Source organism: Phaseolus vulgaris, chromosome 4 (assembly GCF_051622355.1).
Source record: "Phaseolus vulgaris cultivar YP4 chromosome 4, ASM5162235v1, whole genome shotgun sequence".
NCBI lineage: Eukaryota > Viridiplantae > Streptophyta > Magnoliopsida > Fabales > Fabaceae > Phaseolus > Phaseolus vulgaris.
Genome location: NC_143501.1, coordinates 16,754,858 through 16,771,656, shown reverse-complemented (window position 1 = coordinate 16,771,656; position 16,799 = coordinate 16,754,858). Strand labels below are relative to the sequence as shown.

General features: G+C 39.3%; 1 pseudogene; it reads right to left on the bottom strand.

Moving 5' to 3' along the window:
* LOC150027938 (uncharacterized) overlaps positions 1-16,799 on the bottom strand; it is a 78,583-nt pseudogene that overhangs the window by 28,179 nt on the left and 33,605 nt on the right.

Sequence of the window (16,799 nt, the reverse complement as noted above, 5' to 3'; positions counted from 1 at the left end):
TGTTCTCTGCAAAATCACCCTCAGAACCTTCTCTTGGATCTCCAAACGTGACCTGCAGAACACACAGACGGCGCCTCTAGCGGCCGTTTGCACTCCGACGATCAAGTTAGACCACAGAACCACCAAATGAGAAAAACTAGTACTGTGTGTGTAAAACTCTTGCTCTCTTTTTTCTCGTGTCCCTCTTACTCTCACCCTGATTCTGTTTTATGCCACCGCCTGTATCTGGGCCTAACAGAATTCTGTTATGCTTTTTGGCATGTGTCAGAACCTTGTTATGCTTTTCTGCGACAACGTACCTCCAGAATCAGTAGAGTGTGAGTGTCTGTGCGTGTCTGCGCGTCTCTGCGCTTGGCTGCGCTTGTTTGTACCTTTAGTGGTACGGAGTACACCTTTATCTGGGTCGCGCCCCTCTCAGATGGTGACACGTGAGGTATGCAACTCACATCTAACCATACACGTGTCACTACTTGAAGGGCTCTAGCGCTTCTCTTTGTGCGCTAAGTTATTCCCTTGCGGAGTAACTTAGCATATTCCTTCCACCTGGGTAAACCGCCTACTCTCAGGAGAACACTAGGTGTGGCTAGTCTAGGCACACTCACCAAGCGTTGCTCTCTGCGTAGACGGCTTACCCTTCACGCACGTAATGGGTTGAGGGAGTCACCAATCACTGATCGGTTTACTAGCTCCCTCAGGCCACTCTCGTGCGCGATTCCCTGAGATGTGCTCATGCGAGGTCCATGTGTAACGCTCTCGCTGGGAACCTCAGTCCCAGCTTAACTGCGTGTAACACGAGACCCCGATGACCATGCACACCGATGACTGATCAGTGCTCTATTGCTTCTCGCGTTCTGCCCCCAGGCGTTAGTCTGGGAACTGGTCTGTTGGTGGCCACTTGGTTACTGACCACCGATCACCGTTCTGGGTGATCTGTCTCCTGACCTCTCTGCCGCCTGATCTGTCGGTGGTCACTCGATTACTGACCCCCGATCACCGCTCTTGGCGATCGCCTCCCTGATCTCTCTGTCACCTGGTCCACGTGTCACCCTGGGAGTGGTCCACGTGGTTCTCTGCTGCTGACGTCATCGACTACCGATGACCGATCGAATCACAACTCAAACACACATAAGAACAAACCTAAGACTCATGATACCACATGATATGATTCCAATAACATGATAGGGATATGATATGAACATGTTATGGATTCAACAAGAGTTAGAATATGATTAGGCACTTTTTAAGAATTGGATCAATGTTCTTAACAATCAAGAACTCACCAAAACACAAGTAGCCAAGCCAAACTCATATAGAAACCCATATTATGACATATGAACCGATTAAAACAAGGAAGAACACAAATGAACCGATTAAAACTCAAGAAAACACAACTACACTCACAAGAACAACAAACTAAAAGGAACTACCGAACATAAACACAAAACAACAAGTTCTACCGATTGAAAAGACAAGAAACTTCAAAGACATGTTTTAGAGTTTTGATTTGGAATGGAAATGGAAGAAGAAGATGAAAAGCACAAGGAAACTAATGTGGTTGGAGATCTTGGAGGTGCGCACGCCACTTGAAGGATGAATGACTTCAAGATGAGTGTAGTTGCAGTAAGAAATTATGTAAATTAATTTCTATAAAGTGACTCACATGACTTAGAGTTTGGGCTTTGGGCCTGAATATGATTTAATAATAATAATAGAATAAAGGCCCATTGGTTAACGTGAGAAATATATATCTGATGATATACCTAATGAAAACCTACATCTAATGGAGACTGGGAACTAAAGGCTATAGGATTATGTCTCTGCAAATAATAGTTGTCTCACTATTAACCATCACGAAAGTGTGTGACAAGAACGGAATTGCTAAGAGATAGATTGGGACAAAAGAGATAAAGTAATTGCTCAAGTAGGATCTGATGGCATTTTCATGAAGTTCTTCTTGAATCAATGTAGAGTATGGGGCGGAAGCAATGAATGAGAGTGAGCAAGATCCTCCTAAGAGTGGTGTTGATCTTGTAGGTGCATGTTAGGTATGGGTATTGAGTGGTTCGGCCAGCTCAAGGGAAAAGATGAAGGAATTGAAGTTTAGAGCCTAGGATTCTAGGGAGAAGCAAAGTTGAGCACAAATTGGCAGCATAACTTTACTCACAATAAACTTGAAAATACAAGGTGTAGGCTCCTCCTTTTATAGGCTAAGGAGGACCATAATGCAACCCTAATGCTAGCCAAATGAAATGTAAATGTGAAGCACATGGGTGCACAAATGAGCACATGGGGAGGGGTGTGTCTAGTTTTTATGCTCACCCCCCCTCCATGGTCTTTCTAGAATGTTCACACAAATATTCTTTCTACACTACTCTAATTACTAAGCACCCCTAATGGGCCTTTATGTAACAATTACAAAGGTCTTCTCTTCCCAAAACCGTAGCTTTGACCCATATGTATGTGAAGCTAGACGGTCTAGAAGGAATCCTCATCATGGCCTAGACGCTCCTTATGTAGCCGCTCCCCATCATGGCCTAGACGCTCCTCTTCATGGGTTAGACGCTCTTTTTTGAGTCTAGACGCTCCTCATCATAGGCTAGACCGTCTAGTCTTGGAAGCTTGGCTTTCATAGTGTGGTGAGCTTGGGCCTTCCTCCATCATCCCCTCCCTCTTGAAAAGGATTTGTCCTCAAATCCAAGGCTTTTGCTAAGGGAAAGGTTGTGGCTGGATGGTGTCCATCATCTCCTCCGTCTTGAGAAGATCTATCCTCAGATTTGCTTTCTTGATCTCGGATAGCAGCCTCTTGCTTCGTCAAGATGTGTCCTCCAGGATCAAATATCAACCTATGTGAATCTTGAAACAAAGCAAAGGAGTTAGGGTGAACCTTTGGAGAACAAAGAAGTGTGTGAAGTTGCCATTTTTGTTTTTCTCTTGTTTTGGCCAACTTCTCACAATACCTCTCTTTTGAGGGTTGTAGGTGCTCTCTAATCCTCTTATATTTTCTAAAATTTCCAAAAGTAGTTACTTTTCCTTTAGGCATAAGCCTTTTAAGAGATGGTAACAACTTTAAAATGGTAAGAGGACATTGGCCACATACAACTTCAAATGGAGAAATATGAGTAATCTTGTGGACTACTCCATTGTATGCATGTTTATAAGGAAAAGGATTCTTATCCCAAGATTTGTGAGTGTCTTTCATGATTTCGTGAAGCATAAAAAGAAGAGCTATGTTTGCAAATGTTGTAGCTCTTTCATTTGAGAATAAATCATGGAAGCTTGTCACGTTTCTTAGGATGAGTTTATCCACATCCATGAAAAATGAAATAAGACCTTTTGTCGTCCTAGGAAGATCTAATTTGAAATGTGTGTCTTCCCAAGGATCATATGCAAAAGGTGAAGGAGTATAGAGTTCATGAGACATTGCCTTGGGTGTAGTTTGAAAACAAGAATTGTACCTAAGGTAATGTCTTTGAACTTCTTTTCTCACGGGGGACAAAAGTTTTCCTTTTAGAAGCTCTAGAGTTTTATCAACTCTAATTTGTCCCATGAGTTCTCCTTCATGAAGACTTTTTCTCTTATGTGTAAGGATAGTCTCGTTGTGACAACCATTGTTTCTAAGGATTTGTACACTTTGCAATGGTTGTCTCAATAAGACATGACAAGTTTCTTTAGGCCCTACTTCACATAAAAATTTGTTTTTGTAGATGCTTATAAAAAACTTGACATTCACTTGGTGATATCCTAGCACATATGAGAAATAATCTATTTCATTTTTATCTATGCAAGCTTCTTTTAAAGAGTCTTCTTTTTCACTTAGGCTTGCAAGTGTTCCTTTACAAAAGGTAAGGCTTTGAGGTTGTTCAACAAGACACATATTTTCAAAGGTTATTTTAAATCTTTGGTCTTGTTGAATGACCTTGTGGGAAGGAACACTCTTCTCCCACGCCTTTTGTTCTTCAAGGGTCTTCTCATGCTTTTCTTTTTCTTCTTTTTCTTTAGCTTCCCTTTCGACTTCCCCTCTCTTCTTTTGTATTTTTCTTTCCTTTCTTTCTTTATGGGAAGCAAACAATTTTTCTACCCTCATTTCCCAATCTAGGCAAGCTTCTATATTTTCTTTTCCATGGAAATGGGGTTGTTCTACCCTAACCTCTCTTGGGTTTTCTTGTTCTTTTCTATCTCTTCTATGTCTTCTAGGGGGTGCTTGATAATAATCATTTACTCTAATGCTTCCCTCCCCAAAAGAATCATGATCTTTAGAGATATATGCATGAGAAGGTAATTTTTTTAGAATGTGAGACTTCTCATCCTTTGCTTTAGTCAAAACATTAAGTTTAGTCTCACTCTCCAATTGTCTATATGCAATTGATTGAACAGTTTGTGAAACTTCTTTCAAAAGAGTTTTTAAAGATTTTAATTCACTTCCAATAGACTTTGTAGAATGAGAAGAAGAAGACATGGCTAAAAACTTTGTGTATATAGGTGTTTTACTTTGAGAAAGTTTAGGAAAGCTAAAGAAGGTAGTTTTCCAGGTAAGGGAGGTGAGTTACAATGGACTACTTAAGTACCAAGCCTTTTCCTTGCCAAAAACTATCCTCCAATGTCTTCACACAAAACTTTCTCTTAGTGAAACACTTAGAACACAAATAAGTTGAGAAATAAATGCAAGAAAACAATGTAAGCTATCTATTCAACAAAGCTAGTCGGTTTAACACAAATTTAAAACAAAACTAACCATGCAAAGCGTCACTACTAAAGCAATAGAAAAGCAAAATACAAACAAGTAACAATTGCTAAACAAGAAGGCTATACTATTCGGCCCTAGGTGAGGCTTCTTGGACACTTTGAGCCCTTGAAGACACACTCACCGTCTAAAACGTAATTAACAAGGTAATTAACAATAAACCAAGTTGCAAAGGGAATAAGAGAACTCCCTTTGTTGATCCTCTTTTGATTAGTGCACTTCCTTGTTGTCTTTGATTGTTGATCTTCCAAGTGTTTGTAGTGTTTATTTCAAGACTATTTGTTTCGGCTTTGACCTTGTCTTCTCCTTAGAATGATGGCCTTTAATCCTCCAATTTCCAGCACCTAGCAAAGGGCTAAACCTTAACCAAATCAAGTTCCCATTCACATAAGCACCAAAGAAGAATTAAATTCCAGCACCCAAATTAGAGGTCAAAGAACAAAAGCAAGAAACAAATTTAATTGAATAAAACAGTACCACCAAAAGGATTTAGATTGTGACAACTAGAAGGAGAGTCAAGAAATTAAAGCAAACAAATAAAGGTACTCAATTAAAGGTTGGCACACAAAAGAATTCCTAAAGAAAAGCACTAGATTAGATGACCAAATAAAAAAAACAGCACCACTGGAAAATGTTGTGGGCCAGAAAACGTGTTTGTTCCCCGATTTATGCTGATCTGTATTTTTGGAATTTGGCTCTGAAATTTGTTATGCAAGATATTCAGGATATTATCTAAAATCTGGCTTTGGATTCACTCAAAACGGATGCACCATTTTTTTTTAATAAATTTTGCAAAATTGGTGTTCGGTTAGGCCAGCTGGAGCGCTTCAGATTTGCACTCTGATCTTAAAAGATTTATCATTTTTTTTCTGTTGCTTCTTTTGACCTAATTCTTTTTTTGTCCTTTCTATAACACTTTAAAATTGCATTTTCCAGAGAATCAAAATTTTCCTATGGGTGGAAGTATTTTTCTGGGTTAAAACAGCCAAAACAGAGAAGGTGAAAACAGGGGAATCTGAAAACTGGAAACAAAAACAGCAAGATACCAAAGTTTAGACACAATGGAAATTTGTGAAATAGAATTGTGTAGAATCTAAACACAATATGAACTCAAACTAAAATTAAAAAGGCACCAAAGGAGCAAAGAACAGCAGATTCAAACAAATAAAGAGACCCAAAATCAAGAAACAATTAAGCCAAATAAAAGGACTACTATGAATTGTTGACAATATGGATGAACATGACTTGACAAAACATGTATAGATTCAGAAAATTAAAGACTCAAAGCATAATATGAACCAAAATAATGAAAGCAATAAAGACTCAAAGCCTAAAAGAAAATAGCAACACAAAGGTGTATGGAATCCTATCACAAATTGCACAAGAACTTGTTCAAGATCAATTGAACAAGAGTGCTTCGGTTGGATCTTCCACAAAGCACACCAAACAAATTAAAATGTAAAAAACAGCAAGACAAGTATGGACATTAAATGACAATATGAAATAAAGAAGAACTAAAATTGAAAAGACCAAGAGCTACTCATCTTGAAGAACCAAAGCTCATGATACCAAATGATGGCATTTTCATGTGTTCTTCTTGAATCAATGTAGAGTATGGGGCGGAAGCAATGAATGAGAGTGAGCAAGATCCTCCTAAGAGTGGTGTTGATCTTGTAGGTGCATGTTAGGTATGGGTATTGAGTGGTTCGGCCAGCTCAAGGGAAAAGATGAAGGAATTGAAGTTTAGAGCCTAGGATTCTAGAGAGAAGCAAAGTTGAGCACAAATTGGCAGCATAACTTTACTCACAATAAACTTGAAAATACAAGGTGTAGGCTCCTCCTTTTATAGGCTAAGGAGGACCATAATGCAACCCTAATGCTAGCCAAATGAAATGTAAATGTGAAGCACATGGGTGCACATGGCACATGGGTGCACATGGGGAGGGGTGTGTCTAGTTTTTATGCTCACCCCCTCCATGGTCTTTCTAGAATGTTCACACAAATATGCTTTCTACACTACTCTAATTACTAAGCACCCCTAATGGGCCTTTATGTAACAATTACAAAGGTCTTCTCTTCCCAAAACCGTAGCTTTGACCCATATGTATGTGAAGCTAGACGGTCTAGAAGGAATCCTCATCATGGCCTAGACGCTCCTCTTCATGGGTTAGACGCTCCTTTTTGAGTCTAGACGCTCCTCATCAGAGGCTAGACCGTCTAGTCTTGGAAGCTTGGCTTTCATAGTGTGGTGAGCTTGGGCCTTCCTCCATCAGGATCACTCATGGATCAAGGTAAGTGCCTATTCCTTCTTGATTGTATGGATATATGTGAGAATCATGATATGATAAGATATGTATGAGAACATTATTGTATGCATTCATAATCATGTTTAATCGTATTTTAATTTACAGTTGCCGCCACTTGAGAGTCCAAGAATGCACTCAAGATAAGACTAGAAGAGAAGAAGACACAAGTCTCTCTCAATTTCACTCACCAATTTGGGAGAGGTTCTTTACTCAAAATAAATTCTATTATTTCAAAGACCCAAGCCTTCCTTTTATAGGGAGGAGGACTGGTCACCTATTACAAAAGAAGCTTACAAGAGAAGCTTTACAAGGTAGCCTTCTAACTCTTCCAATTCTAGCACCTAAATGGAGAGTAAAGAGACACCTTCTAGACTTTTCCTAAAACTAATGCCTATAGGTGCTATACAAAAGAGGTGTCTTAGGTTTCCCTCTTTAGCACCTTCCTAAACACTATTCTATATTATTTACAAATTTATACAAAAGAAACTATAAAGAGAGATATTAATTAGAGCGCATTCTTGAATGTTTGTAGTCTTCTTTTGGCTTTAGGCTTGGTCCTCTCTTTATTTAATTCTTCTTTAATTTTTGAGAAGACTAGAAGGAAGAACTTTAAATGTTTGGGTGGATGGCCTCTTCCTCCATTAGTAACATCCTTTCTTACTTGATCTCTATCAAGAAAGTCCTAAACGATTTAAGAGTGAAACGACTAGACTCATCTAGAATCCAATTAGAAATATCATGTTCCTCCCTGACCATGATATGACTAAAAAGATGAGGAATCTACCATAAAGACAATGGAATATTCTAATCATAATCTGTCCAAAACTGAGAAACTATATCTGAATGCTAGAACCATCAGATATCCCTACAATATGTGCTAAAGAAGTAGTAGAACACCATTTATCATTCCAGAAATCAATAAAAGTACCTGTACCAACAGTCCAAGAAGTATAATCAAGTGATGAGGATCTATAAACCATTCTAAGCTCGTATTTTGATTTAAGAACCTTGACTTTTAAGAGCAAAGACCAAGGCCTATTGTTATAAGGAAAGTCTCAAGTAAACTTAAGAAGATAAGCATTATTTTTATGGTGAAGGTTAATAATCTTCAAACCGCCATTCTCAAAAGGAGAACAAAGCATAGCTAATTAACAGTAGCTATGCCTTTTTTCAGAAAATCTCCAGTCCAAATAATTTTTTTACACCACTGTTTAACTTGCTTAAGTAGAGAAACAAACCATTTATACAAATTAAAACTGTAAGCTAGAAGTCCTGTAATCACCGTATTGACCAACTGAATCCGACCCATCATGCTAAGAAATTTACCTTTCCAAGAGGCTAGCTTCAGTTTGACTTTATTAGCCAAAGGTTGAAGAAATCGACCATTTGGAGCACCAACAAAGATAGGCACTCCTAAATAAGTGAAAGGAAAACAACCATGACTACAAGAAAGAATATGCTGAATTTTGGTGACAAATCTTGAAGAATTATCCATGGTGAAAAAACTACTCTTAGAATTATTACCATATTGACCTGGAAAATCACCATATGTTTTAAGAAAAATACTCAAATTCCTTAGAGAATTCTACTAAGAACTCCCTTTGAATGACAGAGAAGTAGAGGAGACAAAGGATCACCTTGTCTGACACCTCTACTACAAGGAAAAAATCCCACCAAATTCTCATTTATTCTGATTGAAAGCATGGTTGAACGAAGAATAGTACTAATCAAACAGATAAACGAGGGGTGAAAACCAAAGCGTGACAAAACTAATAGTAAAAACTTCCATCTCAGAGTGTCAAAGGATTTGGAATATCAAATTTGTAAGCCACATTACCTCCCCGAACCATTTTAGAAAGCATGTTAATAAGTTTAGAAGCAATACCATGTGCCACTACCAACCCTCACAAGCTTGCTAGCCCTTCTTTTTGAAGTTGTGGAGTGTACCAACTTTGATTAACATTGAGTTGTATGTTTCGTTGCTGTCTAATGAGGCACACAATCCTAAATATATCTGCCTTGCACAAACCCATACTGATTATGAGAAATTATTCTGGCAGCCACAAGAGCAAGCCGATCTGCTAGAATCTTAGAAATAATCTTACATTTAAAATTAGCAACAATTATTGGCCTGTAATCTTTAATGGATTCAACACCCTGGATCTTAGGAATAAGAGATACCATATTACTTTTCATTCCATGGAGAACCCAATTTTGTTTAAAAAACTGTTGGACAGCATTGCAAGCATTTGTCCCAATAATTTCCCAACAAGAGTGATAGAAAACACCATCAAAACCATCAGGACTAGGAGCACTATTACCATTAAGGTTAAAAACAACATTCTTGATTTCCAAAAAATCAGGACATTTAATCAACATCATATTCTCCTAAGAGGAAACCATCTTAAGAATATAAGTACCAATAAAATCTTCCATATTGCATGTATCTTGCACATGAGAAATAGACTCAGCATAAAGAGTTTTATAAAAGTCCAAAATATGTTCCTCGATGAGTTTAGGATCCTCAATAACCGCATTATCAATTCGTAGACGATTAATCCCACTAGAATTATTTCTCCTTTTGACTATAACATGGAGAAAAGCAGTATTTCTATCCCCATCTTTAAACCAAAGCTCTTAGCCATTTCTTTCCAAAACAAATATTGACAGTGAAGAGCATGATCAAGCTCCTCTTTAGTAATCTTTTCTTGATAGATAAGCCCATCTCCTTCTATCCATGATGGACATCATTCTCATAGACCATCTTCAAGAGCTTCTTCAAATGATGTTGGCCGTGAAGATGAGCATAGGAGAAGGAGACCTCCACCCCAAGTCCATGGACAAAGACATCATCACCAAGGGGAAAGAATTCACTACGGCAATGGCTTCTACCATGATGCAAAGTCCAAGCTTCCTTCGGTCAAGCTACCTTGTTTTAATGGTTCTAGTGATCCAAATGTATATTTAGATTGGGAGGCTAAGTGTGAACAAATTTTTGAGATCCATGAGATCCAAGATGAGCATAAGCTCAAGCTAGCCACCCTAGAGTTTAGTGATTATGCCATGAAATGGTGGCATGGAATTGTAAAGGACATTATCTATCACAAGGGTCCTCCCGTGGACTCTTGGAACTCTTTAAAGGATCATATGCGCGCTAGGTTTGTGCCCCCACATTTTAGGAAAGACCTCATGTTGAGACTCCAACGGTTTCAACAAGGCACGCTAAATGTGGATGAATATTATAAGGAGCTTGAGACGCTTGTGCTTAAAATTGAATTAGAAGAAAGTGAAGAAGCCATGGTTGCTAGGTTTGTGAGTGGTCTTAGGAAGGATATTCAAGACATTGTTGAGTTACAAGAGTATTCATCATTGGGCTCTTTAGTTCATCTTGCAATGAAGGTGGAAGCCCAACTTGCTAAGAACAACTCTTTTAAAAATGCTTCCAATGATGGATACTACTCCAAGTCTTGGAGAAACAAAACTTCTTTTTCTAAACATCCTTCCAAAGATTCTTCTTTCAAACCCAAGGAATCTAAGCCATCTACTTCTAGACCTAAGTCTCCCACTAGAACATCTAACACTAAATGCTTTAAATGTATGGGTTATGGTCATATTGCTGCAAATTGTCCTTCCAAACGAAGTATGTACATGCATGAGGGCATTGTAGTTAGTGAGCATGATTCGGATTCTCCAAAGCATTCATTGCATTCTCATGCATCTAGTGAGGAAGAGAGCGAATGTCCACTTGAAGGGGACTTGTTAGTTGTGAGAAGACTTCTTGGACAAGTTTCACAACCTTTTGATGAAAGTCAAAGGGAAAATATTTTCCATACAAGATGTCTTATTCAAAACAACATTTGTTCCTTGATAGTGGATGGGGGTAGTTGTGCAAATGTGGCTAGTACAAGAGTAGTAGATAAGCTTGGATTGCCTACTATCTCTCATACAAAGCCCTACAAATTACAATGGCTTAGTGAAGTAGGAGAAATAATTGTTAATAAACAAGTCCTCATCCATTTCTCCATTGGAAAATACAAAGATGAGGTATTATGTGATGTTGTGCCCATGGAAGCCACTCATGTTCTTTTGGGAAGGCCTTGGCAATTTGATAGAAAAGTTTTACATGATGGCTTTACCAACAAACTATCTTTTGAATTCCATGGTCACAAGGTTACTTTAAAATCTCTCTCTCCAAGAGAAGTCCATGAGGACCAAGTTATCATGAAGAAAAAGAGGGAGAGTGAAAAAGATCAAAAAAATAAAAAAGATAAGAGTTCTAAGCCTACACTCCTTGTGTCTAGGCGTGACATTGAAAGGGAAATAGTGGCTCATCATCCTCTTTTTTTAGCCATCCCTAGAACTCTTAGAGTAGAATCACTTGTTGATAGTCCTCATTGCTTGGAAAATTTGGTAGAAGAGTTCAAAGATGTGTTTCAAGATCCTCCAAATGGACTTCCACCTTTGAGAGGGATTGAGCACCAAATTGATTTGATACCGGGCTCTTCTTTACCAAATCGTCCAGCATATAGGACCAATCCAAGTGAAACCAAGGAAATTCGCCAACAAGTTGAGGCTTTGATTGAGAAAGGGTGGGTGCAAGATAGCATGAGTCCTTGTGCTATGCCTATCATCTTAGTGCCAAAAAAGGATGGCACATGGCGAATGTGTTCGGATTGTAGGGCCATAAATAACATAACCATTAAGTATAGGCATCCCATACCTAGACTAGATGATTTGTTGGATGAATTACATGGTTCTAAAATCTTTTCAAAGATTGATCTTAAAAGCGGCTACAATCAAATCCGTATCAAACCGGGTGATGAATGGAAGACGGCTTTTAAGACCAACTTTGGTTTATATGAGTAGTTAGTTATGCCTTTTGGTTTAACTAATGCACCAAGTACCTTCATGCGCCTCATGCATCATGTTCTTAGACCTTTCATTGGTAAGTTTGTTGTGGTTTACTTTGATGACATTCTCATTTATAGCTTATCTTTGAATGACCATAGGTTGCATGTTAGGCAAGTTTTGGAAACCCTTAGGAAAGAACATTTGTATGCTAACCTTGCTAAATGTATGTTTGCTCTTGATCATATAGAATTCCTAGGGTTTGTTGTGAGTTATAAAGGGGTTCATGTGGACAAAACAAAGGTGGTGGCCATTCAAAATTGGCCTACACCGAAATCTTTGAATGAGGTCCGAAGTTTTCATGGGCTTGCTTCTTTCTATAGAAGATTTGTCCCAAACATTGGTACCATTGCCGCACCACTCAATGACATAGTGAAAAAGGATGTGGTCTTTCATTGGGGAGAAGCACAACAAAATGTTTTTGATACTTTGAAAGAAAAATTGACTAATGCCCCCATCTTGGCCCTTCCTAATTTCACTAAGACATTTGAGATTGAGTGTGATGCTTCAAGCATAGGTATTGGGGCTGTTCTCCTTCAAGAGGGCCACCCCATAGCCTATTTTAGTGAGAAATTGAAGGGAAGTCATCTCAACTATTCCACCTATGATAAAGAATTATATGCACTTGTTAGGGCTTTGTTTACTTGGCAACATTATCTTTTTCCCAAAGAGTTTGTGATACATAGTGATCATGAATCTCTTAAATATTTGAAAAGCCAAAACAAACTTAACAAGAGGCATGCTAAGTGGGTGGAATTCATTGAGCAATTTCCTTATGTGATCAAACACAAGCAAGGAAAAATAAATATTGTGGCGGATGCTCTTTCTAGAAGATACACCTTGCTAAATCTTTTAACTTCTCAATATCTTGGTTTTGACCACATTAAGGAACTTTATCATGATGACCTTGATTTTTCTCCCATCTATCAAGAGTGTCTTAAAGGAGGACACAAAGACTTTTTTTATTCAAGATGGCTTTCTTTTTAAAGGAAAACGTCTTTGTGTTCCCCAAAGCTCTATTAGATTATCTCTTGTTAGAGAAGCTCATGAGGGGGGTTTAATGGGACATTTTGGGGTTGCTAAAACTTTGGATGTGTTGCATGAACATTTCTTTTGGCCTCATATGCATAAACATGTTCATAGTTTGTGTGATAAATGCATAGCTTGCCGCAAAGCTAAGTCTAAAGTGCATCCCTATGGTCTATATACTCCTCTTCCTATCCCTTCAATGCCTTGGGTAGATATATCTATGGATTTCATCTTAGGCTTACCCAAGACATCAAAGGGAAAGGACTCCATTTTTGTGGTAGTGGATCGTTTTTCAAAGATGGCTCACTTTATTCCTTGCCACAAAGTGGATGATGCATGCCACATTGCAAACCTCTTCTTCCAAGAAGTGGTTCGCTTGCATGGGATTCCTAGGTCTATAGTGTGCGATAGAGATCCTAAATTCTTGAGTCACTTTTGGAAGACCTTGTGGGGCAAGCTTGGAACTAAGCTTTTATTTTCTACCACTTGCCACCCACAAACTGATGGTCAAACCGAGGTGCTGAATAGAACTTTGGGACAACTATTGAGATGCTTTATTTCGGGGAATCCTAGAGTGTGGGAGAATTTACTACCCCATGTTGAGTTTGCATATAACCGAGTAGTAAATTCTACCACCTCCCATTCTCCTTTTGAGGTGGTCTATGGGTTTAATCCCCTAACACCTCTTGATCTTCTTCCTATTCCACTTCTTGGAGATGTCTTGTGCAAAGATGGAGATGAAAAAGCTTCTTTTGTGAAAACTTTGCATAAAGACATCAAGAAGAGAATTGAGAAGAAGGTTGGCAAGTATGCTGAATTTGCCAATAAAAGGAGAAAAGCATTGTTGTTTGATGAGGGCGATTGGGTTTGGCTTCACTTGAGGAAGGATCGTTTTCCTACTCAAAGGAAGTCCAAACTAATGCCTCGAGGGGATGGACCTTTCCAAGTCCTCAAGAGGATTAATGACAATGCTTATGAGTTAGATATGCCTGATACATTCTTAGGTAGTCATACTTTTAATGTCAGCGATCTAACTCCTTTTTCTGTAGGTCTCCAGAATTCGTGGTCGAATTCTCTCCAACTCGGGGAGTATGATGGAGATCAAGCTCAAGAGGACATGGAGGCCAATCAACAAGATCAAGAAGAGGTGGAGGCACAAATGGAGGACGCCCATGGAGGTCAAAGTCCACCTCAAAGGATTACAAGAAGCATGTTCAAAGCTTTGGGAGCTAGAAGACATTTATTTTCTCTTTTTGTAATTTCTTTAGTTGAAGGTGCTTAGAGGGAAACATTAGAAACCTCTTTTGTTTTAGCATCTTGTAGGTTTTAATTAGGAGCTTTAGGGGGGTGTATTAGTAGATAGGTGTAGGAGTAGAATAGGAGGTGCCATAGGATGTTTGTTTTAGGCGCCGGTTTCTAGAATAGTTTAGGAGGGAATTTTGAATTGTTTTAGCTTAGTTTTTCAGCACCTTAGGCTATATATAGAGGTGCTCTCTTTGTAAAATTCAGATTGGAATTAATCTAAGAAAACTCTACTCAAATTTTGAGTGACCTTTGGAGAGCTTTTGGAGCCTTCTTCTCTAGTCTTATCTTGATGGATCAATGGAGTCCTCAAGTGGCGGCATCACTCTCATCTAGGAGCATTCCACACTTCTAGTGGCGAGATCTTCCATCCTCCTTCCATCTTCATGAGCATTCTCTTCTCCTTCCTTTCTTTTTCTTCAATTGTTCATGTTGCCTTGTGTTCTTGAGTTGTTTAGTTTCGGTTTTTCTATTTTCCAGCACTATGTTCTGTTTTGTTTTTAATTCTGTTCGGTTCATATGATTAGTTGCTTAATTCTGTTCGGTCATTCCAGCTTTCATTCTCTTTGTTGATTCAATTTAACAATATTTGGTTCATCCAAATGAGTTTGGGATTTGGTACTAGTTTTTGGTGAGTTCTTGTCTTAGAACAATGATCCAATTCTAAGAAAAGTGCCTCTATATTTTCCAGCTCAAGGTGATTCCTAAGAATGTCAAGAATCTTGTTCTATGTGGCTATTGGAATCACATCACTAAGGCCTTATGAAGGAACTAAGATCCCTCCACAAAAATCGTCTAGCCACGTATGTGTTAGCACCATAAACACCTGTAAAGCTAAAACGTTTATCTTGCAAATGGCAAGTTAAAAAAATAAATTGTTCATTTACCAAGAAATTTCGGACCAGATTAGGAACCGATAAACACCAAAGCTTAGCAACTTTATTAACAATAGGAGACGTAGCCACCAAATGCATATTAACATATTTGAAAAGGATTTCAAAAGCATCAGTGTACGACACCATAGGCCCAACAAGAAAAACCAGAAGGGGTTTATGTAGTTTAAGTAAACTAATCAACATCTCCACAATTTTGTGCTTTCCCAGTCCTCTGACATTCCAGAAAAATGAAGAGACTTTCATTGCGACGTTGTGGAGAGAATTTTCTTAGCAGTTTTTTTGGATTTTCCAGTCCCCTTAGGTGGTTTCCCCGGTTTTCTTTTAGTGCGAACTATCTCCTCCCCGGTATCACTGGCATCTTCCTCCATCTCTTTAGGATCAGTCCAAAATTTTGAACCAACCTGATTTTCAACAGTGATATGGTCATAAGTAAATTCCACAATGGTAGTAGATGTACCAATATATGGATCATCTCCCACATCTGTAGTTTCCAAACCATCAAGAGAGGAAAAGGTGACGGAGATATAAGGCGACAGAGATGGTACAGTCACAATAGCAGAGACCTCCACGTGATGACCATCAATTGGAGTATTGATTGGTGTTGTAGAGTCTGCAAGTGATTTAGCCCTCCGAGAAGAGGTGAGACGCAACGAAGATGGTACCGCTACAGGGGCCGAGACTTCCACAAGGTGATCCTCAATAGGAGCATGAGACTCTGATCCCTTAGCTTGCATAACAACTGTGAATTCCTTAGCATCCTGTTCGGGGAAATCTGAAGTGCGAGAACGTGCAAGCATATGTTGACGATATGGCCGTGACATCTCTGGAAAAGAGCAGGAACGTTACTGATCTGGAGGAGTTGTTCGTTACAATAGCCAAGTACAAGTTGAAATAGAATCCCGAGAAGTGCATTTTCGGCGTGGAGGCAGGGAAGTTTCTGGGATTTCTCTTGACTGAGAGGGGAATCGAGGCAAATCCCGACAAGTGTGCTGCCATTCTGGCGATGAGGAGTCCTGCCACTGTAAAGGAGGTGCAACAGCTCACAGGCCGGATGGCCGCCCTGTCTCGATTCGTATCTGCCAGTGGAGAGAAGGGTCACCCGTACTTCCAATGTCTGAAGAGGAATAACAGGTTTGTCTGGACGAGGGAGTGTGAAGAAGCTTTTGTGAAGCTCAAAGAGTATTTGGCAAGCCCGCCGGTTCTATGCAAACCTCAAATGGGAACGCCCCTCATGTTATATTTTTCCATAACCGAGAATGCAATAAGTGCGGTGCTCGTCCAGGATCAAGATCAAGTCCAGAAACCTATCTATTTTGTTAGCAAGGTGTTGCATGGCCCAGAAGTGAGATATCAGGCCTTAGAGAAAGTGGCGCTGGCGGTCGTGTTTTTGGCGAGGAGGCTACGTCAATACTTCCAGGGCTTTACAGTGTTGGTAATGACTGACTTACCCATCCAGAAGGTTCTGAAGAAACCGGATGTAGCTGGAAGGATGGTAAAATGGGCGGTGGAGTTGTCAGAATTCGACATCAAGTATGAGCCCCGAGGACCGATCAAGGGGCAAATCTTCGCTAACTTTGTGGTCGAGCTATCTTCCGAAACAGTGCAGAGCGCCGGGGA